Source organism: Eleutherodactylus coqui, unplaced genomic scaffold (assembly GCF_035609145.1).
Source record: "Eleutherodactylus coqui strain aEleCoq1 unplaced genomic scaffold, aEleCoq1.hap1 HAP1_SCAFFOLD_634, whole genome shotgun sequence".
In the NCBI taxonomy this organism is placed as follows: domain Eukaryota; kingdom Metazoa; phylum Chordata; class Amphibia; order Anura; family Eleutherodactylidae; genus Eleutherodactylus; species Eleutherodactylus coqui.
This window is the reverse complement of record NW_027101901.1, coordinates 12,341-29,318: the sequence shown is the minus strand read 5'-3', so window position 1 is coordinate 29,318 and position 16,978 is coordinate 12,341. Positions and strand designations below refer to the sequence as shown.

The window sequence follows — 16,978 nt, the reverse complement described above, 5'->3', positions numbered from 1 at the left end:
AGGCTTCATTTTCTTTCCACATGCAACAGCGCCGTACATCAGACATTGGCTCAGCAGGTCTTGTTTTACATCCAACGTGATGACCCATGCTAATGGCATAAATACTAAACATTCAGTCCTCTCTGCTTCTCATTTATGTTGGCATTTCCCTAGCATTCCCTAAATCTGTCAATTCTGCCTTCTATCTAACTTTTAAAGTAAAACAGGCCACAATTCATGCAAGGCAAATGCATGGATTACATACCTATGGACAAATTATCCATGTCTTTTCCAAAAAGGATCGTCCCAAGCCGATTTCATTTAGAATTGTCACGATGCAAAATGACAGAGAACTGCATGCTGCTGCCAAGTATGTCATGGGACTCGACTTCCTTGCTGTTCTATAGTGGTAGCCACCTGAAACTACATGCTGCATAGGATCTGTTCACACTTAATTTGCCATCTCTGTGACAAATAGCAAAACTTAGAACCACTCCTCAAAATCATCCTACATTTAAAAATTCTTCTCCTGGATCATCCTTGCCATCTTTCTGGTTTTCCACAGCTTTGCTCATGGGTGCTGTGGCTTAGTTGGTTAAAACGCCTGTCTAGTAAACGGGAGATCCTCAGTTCAACTCTCAGCAGTGCCTTGTTCTCTTATTCTGGTCAATAATCAGCTCTTTTTTCCAAAAGGGAGATGTTCACTAGCCAATGACATTAAAGATGCTCGTCCCACATCCGTAGAATACTCCACCCGAGTGGCAAAGAGTCAGCTCTGGTTTAGTTTTAACAAGTAGATGGTTGCAACGTTTTGCAAAATGTAGGATGGCATAAGGCACGATAAATTAGAGGTGCCGATTCACTATTGCCTGACTGATACGCTACATAATGCCTGTAAATATGTTTAGAGACTTCAATAGCATCCTTCTTGAACGGTGATGGTAAATTTTCTTCCTCGGGGCATTGCTTGCGCTGAGCATAGAGAATTTTCCAAAAAGGAATCATACGACGAGGATGGGATTCGAACCCATGCAAGCAGAGCACAATGGATTAGCAGTCCATCGCCTTAACTACTCGGCCACCCCGTCAACAAAAGTACCTTTACCGAACCCACATTTGGAAAACAGTCGTGATGATTCTTAGGCTTCATTTTCTTTCCACATGCAACAGCGCCGTACATCAGACATTGGCTCAGCAGGTCTTGTTTTACATCCAACGTGATGACCCATGCTAATGGCATAAATACTAAACATTCAGTCCTCTCTGCTTCTCATTTATGTTGGCATTTCCCTAGCATTCCCTAAATCTGTCAATTCTGCCTTCTATCTAACTTTTAAAGTAAAACAGGCCACAATTCATGCAAGGCAAATGCATGGATTACATACCTATGGACAAATTATCCATGTCTTTTCCAAAAAGGATCGTCCCAAGCCGATTTCATTTAGAATTGTCACGATGCAAAATGACAGAGAACTGCATGCTGCTGCCAAGTATGTCATGGGACTCGACTTCCTTGCTGTTCTATAGTGGTAGCCACCTGAAACTACATGCTGCATAGGATCTGTTCACACTTAATTTGCCATCTCTGTGACAAATAGCAAAACTTAGAACCACTCCTCAAAATCATCCTACATTTAAAAATTCTTCTCCTGGATCATCCTTGCCATCTTTCTGGTTTTCCACAGCTTTGCTCATGGGTGCTGTGGCTTAGTTGGTTAAAACGCCTGTCTAGTAAACGGGAGATCCTCAGTTCAACTCTCAGCAGTGCCTTGTTCTCTTATTCTGGTCAATAATCAGCTCTTTTTTCCAAAAGGGAGATGTTCACTAGCCAATGACATTAAAGATGCTCGTCCCACATCCGTAGAATACTCCACCCGAGTGGCAAAGAGTCAGCTCTGGTTTAGTTTTAACAAGTAGATGGTTGCAACGTTTTGCAAAATGTAGGATGGCATAAGGCACGATAAATTAGAGGTGCCGATTCACTATTGCCTGACTGATACGCTACATAATGCCTGTAAATATGTTTAGAGACTTCAATAGCATCCTTCTTGAACGGTGATGGTAAATTTTCTTCCTCGGGGCATTGCTTGCGCTGAGCATAGAGAATTTTCCAAAAAGGAATCATACGACGAGGATGGGATTCGAACCCATGCGTGCAGAGCACAATGGATTAGCAGTCCATCGCCTTAACCACTCGGCCACCCCGTCAACAAAAGTACCTTTAACGAACCCACATTTGGAAAACAGTCGTGATGATTCTTAGGCTTCATTTTCTTTCCACATGCAACAGCGCCGTACATCAGACATTGGCTCAGCAGGTCTTGTTTTACATCCAACGTGATGACCCATGCTAATGGCATAAATACTAAACATTCAGTCCTCTCTGCTTCTCATTTATGTTGGCATTTCCCTAGCATTCCCTAAATCTGTCAATTCTGCCTTCTATCTAACTTTTAAAGTAAAACAGGCCACAATTCATGCAAGGCAAATGCATGGATTACATACCTATGGACAAATTATCCATGTCTTTTCCAAAAAGGATCGTCCCAAGCCGATTTCATTTAGAATTGTCACGATGCAAAATGACAGAGAACTGCATGCTGCTGCCAAGTATGTGATGGGACTCGACTTCCTTGCTGTTCTATAGTGGTAGCCACCTGAAACTACATGCTGCATAGGATCTGTTCACACTTAATTTGCCATCTCTGTGACAAATAGCAAAACTTAGAACCACTCCTCAAAATCATCCTACATTTAAAAATTCTTCTCCTGGATCATCATTGCCATCTTTCTGGTTTTCCACAGTTTTCCACAGTTTTGCTCATGGGCGCTGTGGCTTAGTTGGTTAAAGCGCCTGTCTAGTAAACAGGAGATCCTGAGTTCAACTCTCAGCAGTGCCTTGTTCTCTTATTCTGCTCAATAATCAGCACTTTTTTCCAAAAGGGAGATGTTCACTAGCCAATGACATTAAAGATGCTCGTCCCACATCCCTAGAATACTCCACCCGAGTGGCAAAGAGTCAGCTCTGGTTTAGTTTTAACAAGTAGATGGTTGCAACGTTTTGCAAAATGTAGGATGGCATAAGGCACGATAAATTAGAGGTGCCGATTCACTATTGCCTGACTGATACGCTACATAATGCCTGTAAATATGTTTAGAGACTTCAATAGCATCCTTCTTGAACGGTGATGGTAAATTTTCTTCCTCGGGGCATTGCTTGCGCTGAGCATAGAGAATTTTCCAAAAGGAAATCATACGACGAGGATGGGATTCGAACCCATGCGTGCAGAGCACAATGGATTAGCAGTCCATCGCCTTAACCACTCGGCCACCCCGTCAACAAAAGTACTTTTACCGAACCCACATTTGGAAAACAGTCGTGATGATTCTTAGGCTTCATTTTCTTTCCACATGCAACAGCGCCGTACATCAGACATTGGCTCAGCAGGTCTTGTTTTACATCCAACGTGATGACCCATGCTACTGGCATAAATACTAAACATTCAGTCCTCTCTGCTTCTCATTTATGTTGGCATTTCCCTAGCATTCCCTAAATCTGTCAATTCTGCCTTCTATCTAACTTTTAAAGTAAAACAGGCCACAATTCATGCAAGGCAAATGCATGGATTACATACCTATGGAGAAATTATCCATGTCTTTTCCAAAAAGGATCGTCCCAAGCCGATTTCATTTAGAATTGTCACGATGCAAAATGACAGAGAACTGCATGCTGCTGCCAAGTATGTCATGGGACTCGACTTCCTTGCTGTTCTATAGTGGTAGCCACCTGAAACTACATGCTGCATAGGATCTGTTCACACTTAATTTGCCATCTCTGTGACAAATAGCAAAACTTAGAACCACTCCTCAAAATCATCCTACATTTAAAAATTCTTCTCCTGGATCATCCTTGCCATCTTTCTGGTTTTCCACAGCTTTGCTCATGGGTGCTGTGGCTTAGTTGGTTAAAACGCCTGTCTAGTAAACGGGAGATCCTCAGTTCAACTCTCAGCAGTGCCTTGTTCTCTTATTCTGGTCAATAATCAGCTCTTTTTTCCAAAAGGGAGATGTTCACTAGCCAATGACATTAAAGATGCTCGTCCCACATCCGTAGAATACTCCACCCGAGTGGCAAAGAGTCAGCTCTGGTTTAGTTTTAACAAGTAGATGGTTGCAACGTTTTGCAAAATGTAGGATGGCATAAGGCACGATAAATTAGAGGTGCCGATTCACTATTGCCTGACTGATACGCTACATAATGCCTGTAAATATGTTTAGAGACTTCAATAGCATCCTTCTTGAATGGTGATGGTAAATTTTCTTCCTCGGGGCATTGCTTGCGCTGAGCATAGAGAATTTTCCAAAAAGGAATCATACGACGAGGATGGGATTCGAACCCATGCAAGCAGAGCACAATGGATTAGCAGTCCATCGCCTTAACCACTCGGCCACCCCGTCAACAAAAGTACTTTTACCGAACCCACATTTGGAAAACAGTCGTGATGATTCTTAGGCTTCATTTTCTTTCCACATGCAACAGCGCCGTACATCAGACATTGGCTCAGCAGGTCTTGTTTTACATCCAACGTGATGACCCATGCTAATCGCATAAATACTAAACATTCAGTCCTCTCTGCTTCTCATTTATGTTGGCATTTCCCTAGCATTCCCTAAATCTGTCAATTCTGCCTTCTATCTAACTTTTAAAGTAAAACAGGCCACAATTCATGCAAGGCAAATGCATGGATTACATACCTATGGACAAATTATCCATGTCTTTTCCAAAAAGGATCGTCCCAAGCCGATTTCATTTAGAATTGTCACGATGCAAAATGACAGAGAACTGCATGCTGCTGCCAAGTATGTCATGGGACTCGACTTCCTTGCTGTTCTATAGTGGTAGCCACCTGAAACTACATGCTGCATAGGATCTGTTCACACTTAATTTGCCATCTCTGTGACAAATAGCAAAACTTAGAACCACTCCTCAAAATCATCCTACATTTAAAAATTCTTCTCCTGGATCATCCTTGCCATCTTTCTGGTTTTCCACAGTTTTGCTCATGGGTGCTGTGGCTTAGTTGGTTAAAGGGCCTGTCTAGTAAACAGGAGATCCTGAGTTCAACTCTCAGCAGTGCCTTGTTCTCTTATTCTGCTCAATAATCAGCACTTTTTTCCAAAAGGGAGATGTTCACTAGCCAATGACATTAAAGATGCTCGTCCCACATCCCTAGAATACTCCACCCGAGTGGCAAAGAGTCAGCTCTGGTTTAGTTTTAACAAGTAGATGGTTGCAACGTTTTGCAAAATGTAGGATGGCATAAGGCACGATAAATTAGAGGTGCCAATTCACTATTGCCTGACTGATACGCTACATAATGCCTGTAAATATGTTTAGAGACTTCAATAGCATCCTTCTTGAACGGTGATGGTAAATCTTCTTCCTCGGGGCATTGCTTGCGCTGAGCATAGAGAATTTTCCAAAAAGAAATCATACGACGAGGATGGGATTTGATCCCATGCGTGCAGAGCACAATGGATTAGCAGTCCATCGCCTTAACCACTCGGCCACCCCGTCAACAAAAGTACCTTTACCGAACCCACATTTGGAAAACAGTCGTGATGATTCTTAGGCTTCATTTTCTTTCCACATGCAACAGCGCCGTACATCAGACATTGGCTCAGCAGGTCTTGTTTTACATCCAACGTGATGACCCATGCTAATGGCATAAATACTAAACATTCAGTCCTCTCTGCTTCTCATTTATGTTGGCATTTCCCTAGCATTCCCTAAATCTGTCAATTCTGCCTTCTATCTAACTTTTAAAGTAAAACAGGCCACAATTCATGCAAGGCAAATGCATGGATTACATACCTATGGACAAATTATCCATGTCTTTTCCAAAAAGGATCGTCCCAAGCCGATTTCATTTAGAATTGTCACGATGCAAAATGACAGAGAACTGCATGCTGCTGCCAAGTATGTGATGGGACTCGACTTCCTTGCTGTTCTATAGTGGTAGCCACCTGAAACTACATGCTGCATAGGATCTGTTCACACTTAATTTGCCATCTCTGTGACAAATAGCAAAACTTAGAACCACTCCTCAAAATCATCCTACATTTAAAAATTCTTCTCCTGGATCATCATTGCCATCTTTCTGGTTTTCCACAGTTTTCCACAGTTTTGCTCATGGGCGCTGTGGCTTAGTTGGTTAAAGCGCCTGTCTAGTAAACAGGAGATCCTGAGTTCAACTCTCAGCAGTGCCTTGTTCTCTTATTCTGCTCAATAATCAGCACTTTTTTCCAAAAGGGAGATGTTCACTAGCCAATGACATTAAAGATGCTCGTCCCACATCCCTAGAATACTCCACCCGAGTGGCAAAGAGTCAGCTCTGGTTTAGTTTTAACAAGTAGATGGTTGCAACGTTTTGCAAAATGTAGGATGGCATAAGGCACGATAAATTAGAGGTGCCGATTCACTATTGCCTGACTGATACGCTACATAATGCCTGTAAATATGTTTAGAGACTTCAATAGCATCCTTCTTGAACGGTGATGGTAAATTTTCTTCCTCGGGGCATTGCTTGCGCTGAGCATAGAGAATTTTCCAAAAGGAAATCATACGACGAGGATGGGATTCGAACCCATGCGTGCAGAGCACAATGGATTAGCAGTCCATCGCCTTAACCACTCGGCCACCCCGTCAACAAAAGTACTTTTACCGAACCCACATTTGGAAAACAGTCGTGATGATTCTTAGGCTTCATTTTCTTTCCACATGCAACAGCGCCGTACATCAGACATTGGCTCAGCAGGTCTTGTTTTACATCCAACGTGATGACCCATGCTAATGGCATAAATACTAAACATTCAGTCCTCTCTGCTTCTCATTTATGTTGGCATTTCCCTAGCATTCCCTAAATCTGTCAATTCTGCCTTCTATCTAACTTTTAAAGTAAAACAGGCCACAATTCATGCAAGGCAAATGCATGGATTACATACCTATGGAGAAATTATCCATGTCTTTTCCAAAAAGGATCGTCCCAAGCCGATTTCATTTAGAATTGTCACGATGCAAAATGACAGAGAACTGCATGCTGCTGCCAAGTATGTGATGGGACTCGACTTCCTTGCTGTTCTATAGTGGTAGCCACCTGAAACTACATGCTGCATAGGATCTGTTCACACTTAATTTGCCATCTCTGTGACAAATAGCAAAACTTAGAACCACTCCTCAAAATCATCCTACATTTAAAAATTCTTCTCCTGGATCATCCTTGCCATCTTTCTGGTTTTCCACAGTTTTGCTCATGGGCGCTGTGGCTTAGTTGGTTAAAGCGCCTGTCTAGTAAACAGGAGATCCTGAGTTCAACTCTCAGCAGTGCCTTGTTCTCTTATTCTGCTCAATAATCAGCACTTTTTTCCAAAAGGGAGATGTTCACTAGCCAATGACATTAAAGATGCTCGTCCCACATCCCTAGAATACTCCACCCGAGTGGCAAAGAGTCAGCTCTGGTTTAGTTTTAACAAGTAGATGGTTGCAACGTTTTGCAAAATGTAGGATGGCATAAGGCACGATAAATTAGAGGTGCCGATTCACTATTGCCTGACTGATACGCTACATAATGCCTGTAAATATGTTTAGAGACTTCAATAGCATCCTTCTTGAACGGTGATGGTAAATTTTCTTCCTCGGGGCATTGCTTGCGCTGAGCATAGAGAATTTTCCAAAAAGAAATCATACGACGAGGATGGGATTCGAACCCATGCGTGCAGAGCACAATGGATTAGCAGTCCATCGCCTTAACCACTCGGCCACCCCGTCAACAAAAGTACCTTTACCGAACCCACATTTGGAAAACAGTCGTGATGATTCTTAGGCTTCATTTTCTTTCCACATGCAACAGCGCCGTACATCAGACATTGGCTCAGCAGGTCTTGTTTTACATCCAACGTGATGACCCATGCTAATGGCATAAATACTAAACATTCAGTCCTCTCTGCTTCTCATTTATGTTGGCATTTCCCTAGCATTCCCTAAATCTGTCAATTCTGCCTTCTATCTAACTTTTAAAGTAAAACAGGCCACAATTCATGCAAGGCAAATGCATGGATTACATACCTATGGACAAATTATCCATGTCTTTTCCAAAAAGGATCGTCCCAAGCCGATTTCATTTAGAATTGTCACGATGCAAAATGACAGAGAACTGCATGCTGCTGCCAAGTATGTGATGGGACTCGACTTCCTTGCTGTTCTATAGTGGTAGCCACCTGAAACTACATGCTGCATAGGATCTGTTCACACTTAATTTGCCATCTCTGTGACAAATAGCAAAACTTAGAACCACTCCTCAAAATCATCCTACATTTAAAAATTCTTCTCCTGGATCATCCTTGCCATCTTTCTGGTTTTCCACAGCTTTGCTCATGGGCGCTGTGGCTTAGTTGGTTAAAACGCCTGTCTAGTAAACGGGAGATCCTCAGTTCAACTCTCAGCAGTGCCTTGTTCTCTTATTCTGGTCAATAATCAGCTCTTTTTTCCAAAAGGGAGATGTTCACTAGCCAATGACATTAAAGATGCTCGTCCCACATCCGTAGAATACTCCACCCGAGTGGCAAAGAGTCAGCTCTGGTTTAGTTTTAACAAGTAGATGGTTGCAACGTTTTGCAAAATGTAGGATGGCATAAGGCACGATAAATTAGAGGTGCCGATTCACTATTGCCTGACTGATACGCTACATAATGCCTGTAAATATGTTTAGAGACTTCAATAGCATCCTTCTTGAACGGTGATGGTAAATTTTCTTCCTCGGGGCATTGCTTGTGCTTGAGCATAGAGAATTTTCCAAAAAGGAATCATACGACGAGGATGGGATTCGAACCCATGCGTGCAGAGCACAATGGATTAGCAGTCCATCGCCTTAACCACTCGGCCACCCCGTCAACAAAAGTACCTTTACCGAACCCACATTTGGAAAACAGTCGTGATGATTCTTAGGCTTCATTTTCTTTCCACATGCAACAGCGCCGTACATCAGACATTGGCTCAGCAGGTCTTGTTTTACATCCAACGTGATGACCCATGCTAATGGCATAAATACTAAACATTCAGTCCTCTCTGCTTCTCATTTATGTTGGCATTTCCCTAGCATTCCCTAAATCTGTCAATTCTGCCTTCTATCTAACTTTTAAAGTAAAACAGGCCACAATTCATGCAAGGCAAATGCATGGATTACATACCTATGGACAAATTATCCATGTCTTTTCCAAAAAGGATCGTCCCAAGCCGATTTCATTTAGAATTGTCACGATGCAAAATGACAGAGAACTGCATGCTGCTGCCAAGTATGTGATGGGACTCGACTTCCTTGCTGTTCTATAGTGGTAGCCACCTGAAACTACATGCTGCATAGGATCTGTTCACACTTAATTTGCCATCTCTGTGACAAATAGCAAAACTTAGAACCACTCCTCAAAATCATCCTACATTTAAAAATTCTTCTCCTGGATCATCATTGCCATCTTTCTGGTTTTCCACAGTTTTCCACAGTTTTGCTCATGGGTGCTGTGGCTTAGTTGGTTAAAGCGCCTGTCTAGTAAACAGGAGATCCTGAGTTCAACTCTCAGCAGTGCCTTGTTCTCTTATTCTGCTCAATAATCAGCACTTTTTTCCAAAAGGGAGATGTTCACTAGCCAATGACATTAAAGATGCTCGTCCCACATCCCTAGAATACTCCACCCGAGTGGCAAAGAGTCAGCTCTGGTTTAGTTTTAACAAGTAGATGGTTGCAACGTTTTGCAAAATGTAGGATGGCATAAGGCACGATAAATTAGAGGTGCCGATTCACTATTGCCTGACTGATACGCTACATAATGCCTGTAAATATGTTTAGAGACTTCAATAGCATCCTTCTTGAACGGTGATGGTAAATTTTCTTCCTCGGGGCATTGCTTGCGCTGAGCATAGAGAATTTTCCAAAAGGAAATCATACGACGAGGATGGGATTCGAACCCATGCGTGCAGAGCACAATGGATTAGCAGTCCATCGCCTTAACCACTCGGCCACCCCGTCAACAAAAGTACCTTTACCGAACCCACATTTGGAAAACAGTCGTGATGATTCTTAGGCTTCATTTTCTTTCCACATGCAACAGCGCCGTACATCAGACATTGGCTCAGCAGGTCTTGTTTTACATCCAACGTGATGACCCATGCTAATGGCATAAATACTAAACATTCAGTCCTCTCTGCTTCTCATTTATGTTGGCATTTCCCTAGCATTCCCTAAATCTGTCAATTCTGCCTTCTATCTAACTTTTAAAGTAAAACAGGCCACAATTCATGCAAGGCAAATGCATGGATTACATACCTATGGACAAATTATCCATGTATTTTCCAAAAAGGATCGTCCCAAGCCGATTTCATTTAGAATTGTCACGATGCAAAATGACAGAGAACTGCATGCTGCTGCCAAGTATGTGATGGGACTCGACTTCCTTGCTGTTCTATAGTGGTAGCCACCTGAAACTACATGCTGCATAGGATCTGTTCACACTTAATTTGCCATCTCTGTGACAAATAGCAAAACTTAGAACCACTCCTCAAAATCATCCTACATTTAAAAATTCTTCTCCTGGATCATCATTGCCATCTTTCTGGTTTTCCACAGTTTTCCACAGTTTTGCTCATGGGTGCTGTGGCTTAGTTGGTTAAAGCGCCTGTCTAGTAAACAGGAGATCCTGAGTTCAACTCTCAGCAGTGCCTTGTTCTCTTATTCTGCTCAATAATCAGCACTTTTTTCCAAAAGGGAGATGTTCACTAGCCAATGACATTAAAGATGCTCGTCCCACATCCCTAGAATACTCCACCCGAGTGGCAAAGAGTCAGCTCTGGTTTAGTTTTAACAAGTAGATGGTTGCAACGTTTTGCAAAATGTAGGATGGCATAAGGCACGATAAATTAGAGGTGCCGATTCACTATTGCCTGACTGATACGCTACATAATGCCTGTAAATATGTTTAGAGACTTCAATAGCATCCTTCTTGAACGGTGATGGTAAATTTTCTTCCTCGGGGCATTGCTTGCGCTGAGCATAGAGAATTTTCCAAAAGGAAATCATACGACGAGGATGGGATTCGAACCCATGCGTGCAGAGCACAATGGATTAGCAGTCCATCGCCTTAACCACTCGGCCACCCCGTCAACAAAAGTACTTTTACCGAACCCACATTTGGAAAACAGTCGTGATGATTCTTAGGCTTCATTTTCTTTCCACATGCAACAGCGCCGTACATCAGACATTGGCTCAGCAGGTCTTGTTTTACATCCAACGTGATGACCCATGCTAATGGCATAAATACTAAACATTCAGTCCTCTCTGCTTCTCATTTATGTTGGCATTTCCCTAGCATTCCCTAAATCTGTCAATTCTGCCTTCTATCTAACTTTTAACGTAAAACAGGCCACAATTCATGCAAGGCAAATGCATGGATTACATACCTATGGAGAAATTATCCATGTCTTTTCCAAAAAGGATCGTCCCAAGCCGATTTCATTTAGAATTGTCACGATGCAAAATGACAGAGAACTGCATGCTGCTGCCAAGTATGTGATGGGACTCGACTTCCTTGCTGTTCTATAGTGGTAGCCACCTGAAACTACATGCTGCATAGGATCTGTTCACACTTAATTTGCCATCTCTGTGACAAATAGCAAAACTTAGAACCACTCCTCAAAATCATCCTACATTTAAAAATTCTTCTCCTGGATCATCATTGCCATCTTTCTGGTTTTCCACAGTTTTCCACAGTTTTGCTCATGGGCGCTGTGGCTTAGTTGGTTAAAGCGCCTGTCTAGTAAACAGGAGATCCTGAGTTCAACTCTCAGCAGTGCCTTGTTCTCTTATTCTGCTCAATAATCAGCACTTTTTTCCAAAAGGGAGATGTTCACTAGCCAATGACATTAAAGATGCTCGTCCCACATCCCTAGAATACTCCACCCGAGTGGCAAAGAGTCAGCTCTGGTTTAGTTTTAACAAGTAGATGGTTGCAACGTTTTGCAAAATGTAGTATGGCATAAGGCACGATAAATTAGAGGTGCCGATTCACTATTGCCTGACTGATACGCTACATAATGCCTGTAAATATGTTTAGAGACTTCAATAGCATCCTTCTTGAACGGTGATGGTAAATTTTCTTCCTCGGGGCATTGCTTGCGCTGAGCATAGAGAATTTTCCAAAAGGAAATCATACGACGAGGATGGGATTCGAACCCATGCGTGCAGAGCACAATGGATTAGCAGTCCATCGCCTTAACCACTCGGCCACCCCGTCAACAAAAGTACTTTTACCGAACCCACATTTGGAAAACAGTCGTGATGATTCTTAGGCTTCATTTTCTTTCCACATGCAACAGCGCCGTACATCAGACATTGGCTCAGCAGGTCTTGTTTTACATCCAACGTGATGACCCATGCTAATGGCATAAATACTAAACATTCAGTCCTCTCTGCTTCTCATTTATGTTGGCATTTCCCTAGCATTCCATAAATATGTCAATTCTGCCTTCTATCTAACTTTTAAAGTAAAACAGGCCACAATTCATGCAAGGCAAATGCATGGATTACATACCTATGGAGAAATTATCCATGTCTTTTCCAAAAAGGATCGTCCCAAGCCGATTTCATTTAGAATTGTCACGATGCAAAATGACAGAGAACTGCATGCTGCTGCCAAGTATGTGATGGGACTCGACTTCCTTGCTGTTCTATAGTGGTAGCCACCTGAAACTACATGCTGCATAGGATCTGTTCACACTTAATTTGCCATCTCTGTGACAAATAGCAAAACTTAGAACCACTCCTCAAAATCATCCTACATTTAAAAATTCTTCTCCTGGATCATCCTTGCCATCTTTCTGGTTTTCCACATTTTTGCTCATGGGCGCTGTGGCTTAGTTGGTTAAAGCGCCTGTCTAGTAAACAGGAGATCCTGAGTTCAACTCTCAGCAGTGCCTTGTTCTCTTATTCTGCTCAATAATCAGCACTTTTTTCCAAAAGGGAGATGTTCACTAGCCAATGACATTAAAGATGCTCGTCCCACATCCCTAGAATACTCCACCCGAGTGGCAAAGAGTCAGCTCTGGTTTAGTTTTAACAAGTAGATGGTTGCAACGTTTTGCAAAATGTAGTATGGCATAAGGCACGATAAATTAGAGGTGCCGATTCACTATTGCCTGACTGATACGCTACATAATGCCTGTAAATATGTTTAGAGACTTCAATAGCATCCTTCTTGAACGGTGATGGTAAATTTTCTTCCTCGGGGCATTGCTTGCGCTGAGCATAGAGAATTTTCCAAAAAGAAATCATACGACGAGGATGGGATTCGAACCCATGCGTGCAGAGCACAATGGATTAGCAGTCCATCGCCTTAACCACTCGGCCACCCCGTCAGCAAAAGTACCTTTACCGAACCCACATTTGGAAAACAGTCGTGATGATTCTTAGGCTTCATTTTCTTTCCACATGCAACAGCGCCGTACATCAGACATTGGCTCAGCAGGTCTTGTTTTACATCCAACGTGATGACCCATGCTAATGGCATAAATACTAAACATTCAGTCCTCTCTGCTTCTCATTTATGTTGGCATTTCCCTAGCATTCCCTAAATCTGTCAATTCTGCCTTCTATCTAACTTTTAAAGTAAAACAGGCCACAATTCATGCAAGGCAAATGCATGGATTACATACCTATGGACAAATTATCCATGTCTTTTCCAAAAAGGATCGTCCCAAGCCGATTTCATTTAGAATTGTCACGATGCAAAATGACAGAGAACTGCATGCTGCTGCCAAGTATGTGATGGGACTCGACTTCCGTGCTGTTCTATAGTGGTAGCCACCTGAAACTACATGCTGCATAGGATCTGTTCACACTTAATTTGCCATCTCTGTGACAAATAGCAAAACTTAGAACCACTCCTCAAAATCATCCTACATTTAAAAATTCTTCTCCTGGATCATCCTTGCCATCTTTCTGGTTTTCCACAGTTTTGCTCATTTGCGCTGTGGCTTAGTTGGTTAAAGCGCCTGTCTAGTAAACAGGAGATCCTGAGTTCAACTCTCAGCAGTGACTTGTTCTCTTATTCTGCTCAACAATCAGCTTTTTTTTCCAAAAGGGAGATGTTCACTGGCCAATGACATTAAAGATGCTCGTCCCACATCCCTAGAATACTCCACCCGAGTGGCAAAGAGTCAGCTCTGGTTTAGTTTTAACAAGTAGATGGTTGCAACGTTTTGCAAAATGTAGGATGGCATAAGGCACGATAAATTAGAGGTGCCGATTCACTATTGCCTGACTGATACGCTACATAATGCCTGTAAATATGTTTAGAGACTTCAATAGCATCCTTCTTGAACGGTGATGGTAAATTTTCTTCCTCGGGGCATTGCTTGCGCTGAGCATAGAGAATTTTCCAAAAAGGAATCATACGACGAGGATGGGATTCGAACCCATGCAAGCAGAGCACAATGGATTAGCAGTCCATCGCCTTAACTACTCGGCCACCCCGTCAACAAAAGTACCTTTACCGAACCCACATTTGGAAAACAGTCGTGATGATTCTTAGGCTTCATTTTCTTTCCACATGCAACAGCGCCGTACATCAGACATTGGCTCAGCAGGTCTTGTTTTACATCCAACGTGATGACCCATGCTAATGGCATAAATACTAAACATTCAGTCCTCTCTGCTTCTCATTTATGTTGGCATTTCCCTAGCATTCCCTAAATCTGTCAATTCTGCCTTCTATCTAACTTTTAAAGTAAAACAGGCCACAATTCATGCAAGGCAAATGCATGGATTACATACCTATGGACAAATTATCCATGTCTTTTCCAAAAAGGATCGTCCCAAGCCGATTTCATTTAGAATTGTCACGATGCAAAATGACAGAGAACTGCATGCTGCTGCCAAGTATGTCATGGGACTCGACTTCCTTGCTGTTCTATAGTGGTAGCCACCTGAAACTACATGCTGCATAGGATCTGTTCACACTTAATTTGCCATCTCTGTGACAAATAGCAAAACTTAGAACCACTCCTCAAAATCATCCTACATTTAAAAATTCTTCTCCTGGATCATCCTTGCCATCTTTCTGGTTTTCCACAGCTTTGCTCATGGGTGCTGTGGCTTAGTTGGTTAAAACGCCTGTCTAGTAAACGGGAGATCCTCAGTTCAACTCTCAGCAGTGCCTTGTTCTCTTATTCTGGTCAATAATCAGCTCTTTTTTCCAAAAGGGAGATGTTCACTAGCCAATGACATTAAAGATGCTCGTCCCACATCCGTAGAATACTCCACCCGAGTGGCAAAGAGTCAGCTCTGGTTTAGTTTTAACAAGTAGATGGTTGCAACGTTTTGCAAAATGTAGGATGGCATAAGGCACGATAAATTAGAGGTGCCGATTCACTATTGCCTGACTGATACGCTACATAATGCCTGTAAATATGTTTAGAGACTTCAATAGCATCCTTCTTGAACGGTGATGGTAAATTTTCTTCCTCGGGGCATTGCTTGCGCTGAGCATAGAGAATTTTCCAAAAAGGAATCATACGACGAGGATGGGATTCGAACCCATGCAAGCAGAGCACAATGGATTAGCAGTCCATCGCCTTAACTACTCGGCCACCCCGTCAACAAAAGTACCTTTACCGAACCCACATTTGGAAAACAGTCGTGATGATTCTTAGGCTTCATTTTCTTTCCACATGCAACAGCGCCGTACATCAGACATTGGCTCAGCAGGTCTTGTTTTACATCCAACGTGATGACCCATGCTAATGGCATAAATACTAAACATTCAGTCCTCTCTGCTTCTCATTTATGTTGGCATTTCCCTAGCATTCCCTAAATCTGTCAATTCTGCCTTCTATCTAACTTTTAAAGTAAAACAGGCCACAATTCATGCAAGGCAAATGCATGGATTACATACCTATGGACAAATTATCCATGTCTTTTCCAAAAAGGATCGTCCCAAGCCGATTTCATTTAGAATTGTCACGATGCAAAATGACAGAGAACTGCATGCTGCTGCCAAGTATGTCATGGGACTCGACTTCCTTGCTGTTCTATAGTGGTAGCCACCTGAAACTACATGCTGCATAGGATCTGTTCACACTTAATTTGCCATCTCTGTGACAAATAGCAAAACTTAGAACCACTCCTCAAAATCATCCTACATTTAAAAATTCTTCTCCTGGATCATCCTTGCCATCTTTCTGGTTTTCCACAGCTTTGCTCATGGGTGCTGTGGCTTAGTTGGTTAAAACGCCTGTCTAGTAAACGGGAGATCCTCAGTTCAACTCTCAGCAGTGCCTTGTTCTCTTATTCTGGTCAATAATCAGCTCTTTTTTCCAAAAGGGAGATGTTCACTAGCCAATGACATTAAAGATGCTCGTCCCACATCCGTAGAATACTCCACCCGAGTGGCAAAGAGTCAGCTCTGGTTTAGTTTTAACAAGTAGATGGTTGCAACGTTTTGCAAAATGTAGGATGGCATAAGGCACGATAAATTAGAGGTGCCGATTCACTATTGCCTGACTGATACGCTACATAATGCCTGTAAATATGTTTAGAGACTTCAATAGCATCCTTCTTGAACGGTGATGGTAAATTTTCTTCCTCGGGGCATTGCTTGCGCTGAGCATAGAGAATTTTCCAAAAAGGAATCATACGACGAGGATGGGATTCGAACCCATGCGTGCAGAGCACAATGGATTAGCAGTCCATCGCCTTAACCACTCGGCCACCCCGTCAACAAAAGTACCTTTAACGAACCCACATTTGGAAAACAGTCGTGATGATTCTTAGGCTTCATTTTCTTTCCACATGCAACAGCGCCGTACATCAGACATTGGCTCAGCAGGTCTTGTTTTACATCCAACGTGATGACCCATGCTAATGGCATAAATACTAAACATTCAGTCCTCTCTGCT

At 42.4% G+C, this 16,978-nt stretch overlaps 15 non-coding genes across 15 annotated transcripts; 5 read left to right on the top strand and 10 right to left on the bottom strand.

The window, feature by feature from the left end:
- Positions 1-2,105: 2,105 nt before the first annotated feature.
- TRNAS-GCU (transfer RNA serine (anticodon GCU)) lies at positions 2,106-2,187 on the bottom strand. The gene has a single exon. It is a non-coding gene; the product is annotated as a tRNA-Ser (tRNA).
- A 618-nt stretch (positions 2,188-2,805) lies between these two features.
- On the top strand, positions 2,806-2,879 carry TRNAT-AGU (transfer RNA threonine (anticodon AGU)). Its single transcript has one exon. It is a non-coding gene; the product is annotated as a tRNA-Thr (tRNA).
- A 356-nt stretch (positions 2,880-3,235) lies between these two features.
- On the bottom strand, positions 3,236-3,317 carry TRNAS-GCU (transfer RNA serine (anticodon GCU)). Its single transcript has one exon. It is a non-coding gene; the product is annotated as a tRNA-Ser (tRNA).
- A 2,858-nt stretch (positions 3,318-6,175) lies between these two features.
- Positions 6,176-6,249, top strand: TRNAT-AGU (transfer RNA threonine (anticodon AGU)). Its single transcript has one exon. It is a non-coding gene; the product is annotated as a tRNA-Thr (tRNA).
- Positions 6,250-6,605: 356 nt separating this feature from the next.
- TRNAS-GCU (transfer RNA serine (anticodon GCU)) lies at positions 6,606-6,687 on the bottom strand. The gene has a single exon. It is a non-coding gene; the product is annotated as a tRNA-Ser (tRNA).
- A 608-nt stretch (positions 6,688-7,295) lies between these two features.
- Positions 7,296-7,369, top strand: TRNAT-AGU (transfer RNA threonine (anticodon AGU)). The gene has a single exon. It is a non-coding gene; the product is annotated as a tRNA-Thr (tRNA).
- A 356-nt stretch (positions 7,370-7,725) lies between these two features.
- Positions 7,726-7,807, bottom strand: TRNAS-GCU (transfer RNA serine (anticodon GCU)). The gene has a single exon. It is a non-coding gene; the product is annotated as a tRNA-Ser (tRNA).
- A 1,039-nt stretch (positions 7,808-8,846) lies between these two features.
- On the bottom strand, positions 8,847-8,928 carry TRNAS-GCU (transfer RNA serine (anticodon GCU)). Its single transcript has one exon. It is a non-coding gene; the product is annotated as a tRNA-Ser (tRNA).
- A 1,048-nt stretch (positions 8,929-9,976) lies between these two features.
- Positions 9,977-10,058, bottom strand: TRNAS-GCU (transfer RNA serine (anticodon GCU)). Its single transcript has one exon. It is a non-coding gene; the product is annotated as a tRNA-Ser (tRNA).
- A 1,048-nt stretch (positions 10,059-11,106) lies between these two features.
- On the bottom strand, positions 11,107-11,188 carry TRNAS-GCU (transfer RNA serine (anticodon GCU)). The gene has a single exon. It is a non-coding gene; the product is annotated as a tRNA-Ser (tRNA).
- Positions 11,189-11,806: 618 nt separating this feature from the next.
- TRNAT-AGU (transfer RNA threonine (anticodon AGU)) lies at positions 11,807-11,880 on the top strand. The gene has a single exon. It is a non-coding gene; the product is annotated as a tRNA-Thr (tRNA).
- A 356-nt stretch (positions 11,881-12,236) lies between these two features.
- Positions 12,237-12,318, bottom strand: TRNAS-GCU (transfer RNA serine (anticodon GCU)). Its single transcript has one exon. It is a non-coding gene; the product is annotated as a tRNA-Ser (tRNA).
- Positions 12,319-12,926: 608 nt separating this feature from the next.
- TRNAT-AGU (transfer RNA threonine (anticodon AGU)) lies at positions 12,927-13,000 on the top strand. Its single transcript has one exon. It is a non-coding gene; the product is annotated as a tRNA-Thr (tRNA).
- A 356-nt stretch (positions 13,001-13,356) lies between these two features.
- Positions 13,357-13,438, bottom strand: TRNAS-GCU (transfer RNA serine (anticodon GCU)). The gene has a single exon. It is a non-coding gene; the product is annotated as a tRNA-Ser (tRNA).
- A 3,278-nt stretch (positions 13,439-16,716) lies between these two features.
- TRNAS-GCU (transfer RNA serine (anticodon GCU)) lies at positions 16,717-16,798 on the bottom strand. Its single transcript has one exon. It is a non-coding gene; the product is annotated as a tRNA-Ser (tRNA).
- Positions 16,799-16,978: the final 180 nt, after the last annotated feature.